Source organism: Ovis aries, chromosome 26, assembly GCF_016772045.2.
Source record: "Ovis aries strain OAR_USU_Benz2616 breed Rambouillet chromosome 26, ARS-UI_Ramb_v3.0, whole genome shotgun sequence".
Taxonomy (NCBI): Eukaryota; Metazoa; Chordata; class Mammalia; order Artiodactyla; family Bovidae; genus Ovis; species Ovis aries.
Window position 1 is genome coordinate 24,255,348 of NC_056079.1, and position 10,120 is coordinate 24,265,467.

Genomic DNA, 10,120 nt, shown 5'->3' on the forward strand with positions numbered 1-10,120 from the left:
ACAGCTTATCAGAGCAGAACCGGGACTGGAAGCCAGGTTGATGGACTCCTGGTCCAGTATTCTTTCCACCTCCGTCTACTTCTCTCCTATATTGTGTAATGTTTCTACATGTGTTAGCACGCAGCGTTACACCACCTCTATACGATATAACATCCCTCCCCCCAAGAAGAACTTTCTACCAAACCTCAAACTATTTCACTTAAAGCTATACAGCTAAATGAGGAGAAGCAGAGGGCATGAATTTTCAGAGCTGGAGTGAAATCAAAATTGCTTTTCTCTTTCCATCCCTGTATTTCTTTCCAAATCCAGTTTTCCAACCCACCCCTACCCTCCCCACCCCCCCACCCCCCTTCCCCCCCCCCGCCCCCCTCCGCCGCGGGCCCGATATCTCTGAAGTCTTTTTTTACATGATTGACCTGACATTGTCTTACTTATGAAGGATTTCTAGAAGTTGCAGCAAATGACTTCCATTACATCTCACATGCCAGCCTGCTCTTCAGGATGGCCAGGAATGTGGGTCTAGTTTTACATTTTCTTTTTGAGTTAGGGCTCTCGTCTTCTTTTTTCTTTTCCTTCCTTCCTTTCTGTGATCTGTGATGATGATTTATTTATTTATGTATTGCCATGCAGCATGTAGGATCTCAGTTCCCTGAACCCCTTGCATTGAAAACACAGACTGTTAACCCCTGCACTATCAGGGAAGTGCCAAGGCTCTCTTCTTAAGGGTGAGAGGGAGGCTGGGTATTGCCAGGACATCAGTCCTTCTGCCACAGGGTCTTTCTTGACACCAACAGAAGCAAGTTCCTCCCTTGCTTATACTTCTCTTGCCAGGAATTACCAGAGTCTGAATTTATCTCCTCTGTCCATCTGTGTGCTTATAAATTGTCTCGCTCTCTCTTCATGAGCATGTAAGCTTCCTGAGAGCAGGAAGCTCACCTGTGTTGGCCATCAGTGTCCCTCAATTGTGTTGTATTTGATAGGCACTCAAATATTATTGGAGAAGGCAACGGCAACCCACTCCAGTACTCTTGCCTGGATTAATCCCATGGACAGAGGAGTCTCGTAGGCTGTGGTCCATGGGATCACTAAGAGTCAGACATGACTGAGCGACTTCACTTTCACTTTTCACTTTCATGCATTGGAGAAGGAAATGGTAAACCACTCGAGTGTTCTTGCCTGGAGAATCCCAGGGACGGAGGAGCCTGGTGGGCTGCCATCTATGGGGTCTCACAGAGTCAGACACGACTGAAGCAACTTAGCAGCAGCAGCAGCAGCAGCAAATATTATTAAAAGAATAAAGGGATTGTGGGGTCAGTGAGTTGAATGTTCATAAGATTTGGATCCATATTGTCATATCACCTCCTCTAAAATGTCAAAGTTCATAACTCATCAGTGACGTCCAGGAGGATCCTTTTCCTTGTAACCTGTCAGAACTTGGGTTTTTTAACTCAGTGGAAAACTCTTGATGATATCCTAGACAATATTCTCATTTTAGTTTATATTTGTTTCTTTCAATGTGTTTTAGAGAGATTTTTGTTTAAACTGGTTACACTTTTTTCTTGATTATGGTAATATAAAGGGATAAACTTTAGTGGTCAAGAAAATTCATTTAATCTTCCCTGGGAATGTTGAGTAAATTAAAGATTACTATACAGCTTCTCTCAGTTATGAAGATCAAACATGTTTGACAGCATTTTAAGGAGTATAACCAAATTATGCAATCATAACGATTTGTTATACTCAAGATGGGAGTGCAGTGGACACTAATAATGGTGTTACTCAGAATTTAAAATACTGTAAAGATACCTAGTTAGGTAGCTGGGCTCTCTGTATGCACTGGTTCCACATTCTTGGATTCAACCAATCTCAAATTGAAAATGTATGTTTTTTTAAAATCTAGAAATTTCCAAACATCAAACTTGAATTTGCATGCTAGAAACTATTTAGATAGGATTGACTTTGCATTTACAACTTTTTCCATAGCATTTACATTATGTTAAGTATTATAAGTAATCTAGCGTTTATTTAAAGTGCCCAGAAGGACATGCATAGGTTGTACACAAATACTGTCATTTTATATAAAGGACTTGAACATCCTTGGATTTTGGTATCCTTAATGGGAAAGCAGGGGTAGGTCCTGGAACCAATCCCCCACAGATGCCGACAGATGGCTATAGTTGGTGAGACACTGGCAGTGTTCACAGCAACCAGTATGGACGAAGAGGAAGAAATTGATTGGCTCTCTTCTCAACCATTTATTCACCCACAGAGCATTCATAATGAATATCCTCAAGAATTCCTTGCTATAAAGGACCAATTAACCCACTTAACTAATGCATTTCGCTCTTGTAAATGCACAGATAAAGAGAACACTTGTTATCTAAAAGGATCTGTCTCTAGTCTCAAGGGTATGGTTCAAAGTTAATTTCTTTCTTTTTAAACTGTGGTTCTGGGAACTGTTGGGACTGACTTTAGTTTAAATCCCCCTTCTCTTCAGCATGATGGCAGACTACACATGTGGAGGGCCAGGTGGGAATGATCTGGTGGTGGTCTGGAAGTGAGGGGAGAAGTTTTCGAGGCCATCACAGTCTGTGGTCATCTTCAGCTCCTCAGAGGCTGCAGGATGACCTGAGTCGGTCTTCTCTCTATTTGGTTCTTCTGGGTGTTTTGGTCTGTTGATTTTCCAGTGTCTGTAACCAAAAGCAACATATCTTTCTTGGCATGTTTAGAAAGGGAGCTGTTGCTAAGATTATTGGACTCACAAGGGAAAGTTCTAATAGTTACACAGTATGTAATACATTATTCAGAGCTGAAGATTTCATAGTTATAGGTATCTGCTAGGTCAGTTTTTCTTAAGCATTTTAATAAAACAAAGGCTAACCAGTAAACTTGATGCAATCTTTTCTCAAAGGAGATTTGGTGTTTAGTGAATACTTCCTTTTTCTAGGGCTTATATTCTAGCTATTAGATTTGGAAGTAGAATGTTCACCCATTATAAAATGTCTAACCTTTAAAGCTCCTTCTTTGGAATTCAATCTAATTAAAAGCAGAAAATATTTATTAAGTTTCTAGGAATGCCAGCCATACGTGAGGAACTTTGGGGGATACCCAAGTAGTCCAAGACCTGTAAATGATGTCCTAATTATGTAAAGGAATAAAAATCTTTACTGGGTTTCAGTTCCAATTCATTCATCTGAGAAACACTTTCTCCAGATAAGACAGGGTAATGACTCCTTTAATTGGATGCCCATTCTGCAGGGAGATGTGGAAACTGCTCCCATTGGGTCACTCTCTGGCTGGTACCTTCTTTCCAAGTGTTTGAACTGTGACACGTTCATCACACCCATAGTCTGCGGGCTCCAACAGAGCAAGGTCATTCAGCTTTGGAAACAGCGGTATCTAAACAATGACAGAGGGCTTCCCAGGTAGCTTGGTGGTAAAGATCCCACTTGCCAAAGCAAGAGCTGCAGCTTTGAGTCCTGGATCAGGACGATCCTTTGGAGAAGGAAATGGTAACCCACTCCAGTATTCTTGCTTGGAAAGTTCCATGAACAGAGGAGCCTCGTGTGCTACAATCCATTAGGCTGCAGAGTCAGAAGCAACCGAGCATACGTGCAGTACAATGGCAGAGAGATAGACTTCCCCTAAGAGGTGTGAAATGTGGAATATAATGACTCTGAGTTTCCCTGTGGTTCTTTAAGCGTTTGATAATACTTTCCATTTTCAGGATCAGTTTTGCCCACGTTTTAACCATCCTGGGAGGATGCTGTGTCAAGGCTGATTCACATACCAGATTGACCATCTATCTAATTTCTTATAGGCTTTAAAAGCGGCTTTATTGATACGTAATTCACATACCATATAATTCACTCATTTAAAATGTACATTCAGATATGTGTAACCATCACCACAGTCAATTCTAGGACATTTTCATCACCTGAAGAAGAAATGTGACATCCCTTAATTGTCTCTTCTCTAGTTTCCACCTGCTGCAGGCCTAGACAAGCACTGATTTCCTTTCCTTTCTTCTTCTTCTTTTTTAAAATCTCTGAATCACTCATGAATCAGCACTTTGCTATATCAATCTCCACCATTTTTTGATCAGTTCTTCACCAAACTTTGACACGTGCTCTCCCCTTCAGTTGGAGTCAGGCCACTGGGGAACACAGTGATCTAAAAGTAGCGCCACAGAGCCTTAAGGCTTAGGGTTAAGACACAAAGTGTTCTCAGGTGAACTGAAAATCTTGACCCAGCATTTGGAGAACCTCCCCAGCCTGAAGTCTTTCCATGGAGATCACACTGCAGGATTCCTCTTTTGGCCTCTTGTGAAGTACAGAAACATGTCATCAACTAGCTTTTCCTTGTATACCCCCTGTCTGGTTTTCTCTAATTTACATCCACCTTCTACTCTGTTTGCCTTTACCGTGTTTCATCTGTATCCACCACATTCATCAGGGAACAAATGCATCATCCTTCTTCTGTCTTTTGCTGTCAGTCAGTGTGAATATTGGTTGTCTTCTCAGCCATGAAGTTTCTCACAGCTTTGTCCTTAGTTTTGGAAGAAGAGTAAATCAACATTATTTATCTTCCCTGAAGGCTGTTAACCACCTTCTAGTAACATTAATCTGCCATATCACCCAAAGATGTAAGTCGGATATACTGTCTAAACTTAGACTTCTTGTCTATTGAAGGAGATTATCCACTCTCTTACTAAAATAGCTACATTTATGGTCCTGAACACTTCCAAGAAGTGTGAGCATGGAAGAAGGTATATGTGGGGACATTTAGGTGGGGAGGAAGGCATGTTAGAAAGCAACATGGAGGGGATCAGTGTAATCAGTCATTTACCATTTCCACGTAGGAGATTTCTGATGATTTTCTTTTGGCTTTCTAGTTCAACTTTTATTTTCACAACTACGAGTCTTTAAACCATTCTGTATTCAATTTTGTCTTGAAGACACATGAGTTAGGCTTCTAAAAATGTCCCTGAATAATTATATTCTTCTGGTGTGACAAGTTTGTGGTTTTAGAATAAGCCTCCTGTTTCTTCAACAGGCTTAACCATACTTCAACTGTTCTCTCTCTGATGTAATCAGGGCTGTAGAGACTGGAACAAAACTTTATCTAGTCAGTAAAACTTTTGTTTTAGGGTCTTTCACTTATTAATAATTCATTTCATGAAATTTTCAAACCATATAGTGTCTTATATAATTCCAGCACAGTCAATACTGTGCTTTATTTTTACTTATCTTTAATCAACAAGTTCACTATTTTGTTTTTTAGATTTATTTATTTTTGGCTGCACTGGATCTTTGTTACTGTGCAAGGGCTTTCTCTACTTGTCGTTCATGGGCTTCCCATTGCAATGGCTTCTCTTGTTGTGAAGCATGGGCTCTAGGGCACGTGAGCTTCAGTAGTTGCTGCACACGAGCAGAGTTGCCTCTTGGCATGTGAGATCTTCCCGGGCCAGGATTGAACTCGTGTCCCATGCGTTGGCAGGCAGATTCTTAACCACTGACCACCAGGGAAGCCCTACACGTGATTTATTTTTTAAATGCCCACACATATATATAGATGGATACATCCTGTAATACCTACCTCCCTTAAAAAAAAATTCCTGAAACTTTAATGAATAGACAACATGGTCCTTTGGGGTTATTTCAGCCCTTATAAGAGAAAATCAGCATTTGCTTGTGTTCTTAATTTCAGAGGCCTAAGAATAATATCTTCTCCTCCATAAGGTAGCATAAGGTAGCATACAAGAGTGGTAGGGAGTGCCATACTTTCACTTGCATTCATCTGGTCCCAGCTGAGTTAGTAGATTTCTCATGAAAGCCCATTTTTCCATTCCTGAATCATATCTGAGCCAAAGGCCCTATAAGGCAAAGATTCCCTGCTTCATGATGAAATGCCAGCACATGACATTCTTTATAATGAGTCACAGTCAATAAAAATTGTTCTCCAAATGAATCTGAGTATGCCTCTTCACCGAGCAACATGAAAGAAACATCTTTATCAAATCAAAACATCTCGTTTTCCTCCCTTGAGCTCAGACAGACCTTTCACTTCTGTAAGCAAAGGAAATGAGTTTCCACACAAAGTGAAAATCCAATCTGTCCTTATTTTTTCCTCAGCTACACTTGCTATGTAGTTTGAGGAAATGAGGATGACGTGTTGGAAAATGTTTTTGGGGTTTGGTGAGTGAGGAGGAGTTACCGAGGAATTCTTTGCACAATAATAATGAAATGATTATTCATTAGTCTAGAGGTATTTTGAACTCCTGAGAGCCTCTATATACATATTAGGTGATAGGATTTGTTTGTATGCATGATTGAATGTGATCTTGACCTGAAATCGCACTGGCCTTGCTATTAGGATAAATGGGAATTTATTAACTGTGCATTTCTGTTCTGTTGCTGCTAAGGAGACTTCTAGTGGGCCTAGTGAGGCCACAAGAGATCCCCAAGATGTCCATGATCATTACGTGAAAAGCATAAAGAAAAAGTTAAGGAGGAAATGCATGCAAGTCAGGCTCATTTAGGCGACAACAGAGAGGGTGTGAACTTCAAGGCTGGCTTCTGTAAAAGGAAAGAATGTGCCCCAGGGAGAGTTCAGCAAACCCAGGTCAGAGTGAGATGCATTTAATTAACTATCATCAAGGCTCAGGGGATCAGTGACACCACAGATCAATAAGAACTCACCTGGACCTTGAACTTGACCTTTACTCAAGTATTCCCAGTAAAGTTACCCAGTAAAGAAAAGAGGAGGGACAGGGAATTAAGTTCTTATCCAAACATCAAGAGGTTGTTTGCTTAAATTTCCCAAGTGTCTTTGGTAGTGCTGTGTGCTTATCTTTCTAAGGGAGAAACAAAATGATACCCAGAGGAGGGTAACCAGAATGGCGGAGAAAGCCTCCCAAATGAGAAATGGCTGAAAAATCCAAGAGGGCTTGGCAATAAGAAGAGAAGCTCCAATAAGGACAAGAGAGTGGCCAGGAAAGAGAGGAGGAAGAGGGAGCGTGTGTTCTCTGTAACGCTCCAGAAGACAGAGCTGCCCGGCATTTCCAAGGGGCTCTTTGGGGGAGATGGTTATCATTCAAAGGGTTGGGATTTACTCTAAGGCTATGGTGGTGGGGGATGGGGAGGTGAATAAGGATCTAGGAGTTGGGGAGGGAGAAGACTTGTTAAGGAAAATTAACTCTTAAAAAAAATACTTTTAGTTGGAGGAAGTTGCTTTACGATGCTGTGTTGGTTTCTGCCATACAACAACGTAAATCGGCCATACGTATACATGTATCTCCTCCCTCTTGAGCCCTCCTCCGCTTCATCCCACCCCTCTAGTCATCACAGAGCACCGAGCTGAGCCCCCTGTGCTATACAGCTACTTTCACTAGCTGTCTGTTTTGCACACGATAGTGCCTGTGTGTCAATGCTACACTCTCAGTGTGTCCCGTTCTCTCCTCTCCGCCTCCATGGCCCTCCCCTTCCAATCTCTTAGTCCACAGACCAACGTTCGTTGTCTTCTGAACATGTTGAGCTGCGATCAGAACCTTTCATTGACTGCCCATTACCTACCAAATCATGTTCAAGCTTTTTTGCTTGGTACTCAAAGCTTACAGTAATGTGACTTTAAAATCCTTCTCCACCTGTATCATTAGATTCATCATCTCCCCATACCCTTTATCTTTTTGTATGTCATGCATTTTCCAGCCTTCATCTCCCTTCCCCACTGAACTCGCTGCCTGTTTTTCACAAAACTCCCTCATTCAATCTTTTCTCATACCAGCTGAATGCATCTTCCTCCTCTCTGTCCTCATAGTACTCTGGTTGTCTTTCTCACACTGACCCTAGGCTGTCTTCTTTTCTACTATCATATATTTGAACTGCACTTTGCAGCCACAAAGGATTTTCACAAATATGGGTATTATCTACCCGGGAGGATTTTATTCATATTTTGCAGATGACTCAGGCTTTGAGAGTTTAAGTAACTTGTCCAAAGTCACAGAGTTAATATTTGATAGAGCTGAAATTCAAATGCAGGTTTTGTGACTTTCGATCCAGAATCTACTTCTCTCCTAGGATTGTAGTGAGGGTTTGTTAAAAAAAAAAAAAAAATCTCTTAAGGTTGAGAGCAATTTTCAAATCTAAAGTGCTGCTCAGATGAAAGGAGGGATTTATCCATCAGACAGCAATCTTCTCAAAGCCAGAGAAGTTGTGTTCATCTTTTGTCTTTGCATATAAATGCAGATTCTCAGGTCTACCCCAGACATGCTGAATCAGCTGCTGACAAGCCCTCCATGAGAGTGGATTATCCTTTCTTTGTGGGGCCCTTGTCCTCCAGAGATGGGGCATTATGGGATCATTAGCAGGTACACAAACCTTAATTCACAGAGGAGAGGATGGGTGAGCAAAGTATATATATATTGTGCTGAGTGAGCAAAGATCTTATCAGGGATTAAAAAAAATTAAAGACTCAACTGGCAAGATTTTGAACTGTAAAGGGTGTTGTCTCCCCTGGAAGGCAGGTGTCAAGTGGAGTTTTAAGTGATGGAGGTAAGAAAACAGGGCTTTGAAGGGGAAATTCTTCATGGGTGTCAGAAAAACTCATCGGGAGGGGAGAAAAAGAGTTATGACGGAATTTTAATTCAGGAAAGAAATGACATGAGGTGTATTTTTTCTTTGAAAATCGCTGACAACAGACCTTTGATGAAAGGGTGGGACAATCCAGGTGTAGAGAACAGGTGATAAAGTACTGAAGGGCGATTCCCTTTTGTCCAGAGAATGGAACCAGGCACTTGAGTTCCCATGACCATTTTCTTTCTGGAAACATCAGTGTGAATTCAGCTATAGACTGTTTTTATTTTCTCTAAACAATTCATTGTTCTAAAGAGAGAGAGAGAGAGAGAAAAACAGCTCTAAAGGTTCTTGGTTTCTTTAAGCTATTTTGAATAATGCAAAATGTTGCTTGGGACTCTCATTTGAAATGTACACAGAATTAGCTAGTGAAAAAGAGGAACTTGCTAAAGTTAAATGAACGTATAACCTGGATAGTCTGTTGCCAGAGTGGATATGCTGTGTAAGTCTCCAGGAATTCTCTGGTATGAACTTTCATCGAATGTCCTGAGAGCAGAGCTTGGGTCATCAGTTAGTACGAATATTGTGGGAAGTCCCACACCCTGCCCTGACCTTCCTGTAGGTGTCTGTGGGTTCCTGTTCCCCTCGTCACCCTTGCTGTCACCTTATTTCAGAGTCTGAGAGCATAACCCCAGTGGAACGTGGCCTCTGTTTCATTTTTCCCCTTTCCCAAAGCATCACTATCTAGGCTCCTGTGGGTAACAGGTAATATTGTGATTTATAATAAGAAATACAGGGACTTCCCTGGCAGTCCATTGGTTAAGATTTCACTTTCCAGTGCAAGGTTTGATCCCTGGTTGGGGAGCTAAGATCCCACATGCCTCAGGTAAAAAAAAAAAAAGAAAAAGAAAGAAAATTTAAAACAGAAACAATATTGTAACACATCCAATAAAGACTTTGAAAATGGTCCACATTAAAAAAAATCTTGCATTGATTGGAAACATAGGAGTTACAAATTTTTTTTAAATGACATACATATTTTCGTCCCAGTTTCTTGCTCAGCACTCCTAAAATGTTTGGAATTTTCTATGTGGTAAGAGTGATAAAGTTGTCTTTCGTTAGTCATAACAGGCCTCTTTCAACCCTGTGGACAAAAAACAGTAACCAGTCAATCTAAGAAAGAAATAGAAAATTTTATTCACACCAAATAGAAGATTATAACCTAGCAAGGAGTCTTTCAGAAAGCTCTGAGGTCTGTTCCATCCATTAGAGGTTAAAAATGTAGTTATTTAAGTTTTTGAGACAGAGGACTGTACGTTAAATGACATATTATGGACAGTTTACACAATCCATCTCTGAGCATATGACATGAGTAGTGGACCATGGGTCATTGTGGCCCCTTACAAGATTAAGAAGGAATGTTATCGCTTAAGGAGTTGTCTTGATGCTGGGAGAATATTGCTCTTTATGGTTGAGCAGATATTTCTGCCGATGGGGAGGTTTGGTCCATGCATAATACAGACACACAGCGCATGGTAGAGGGAAGA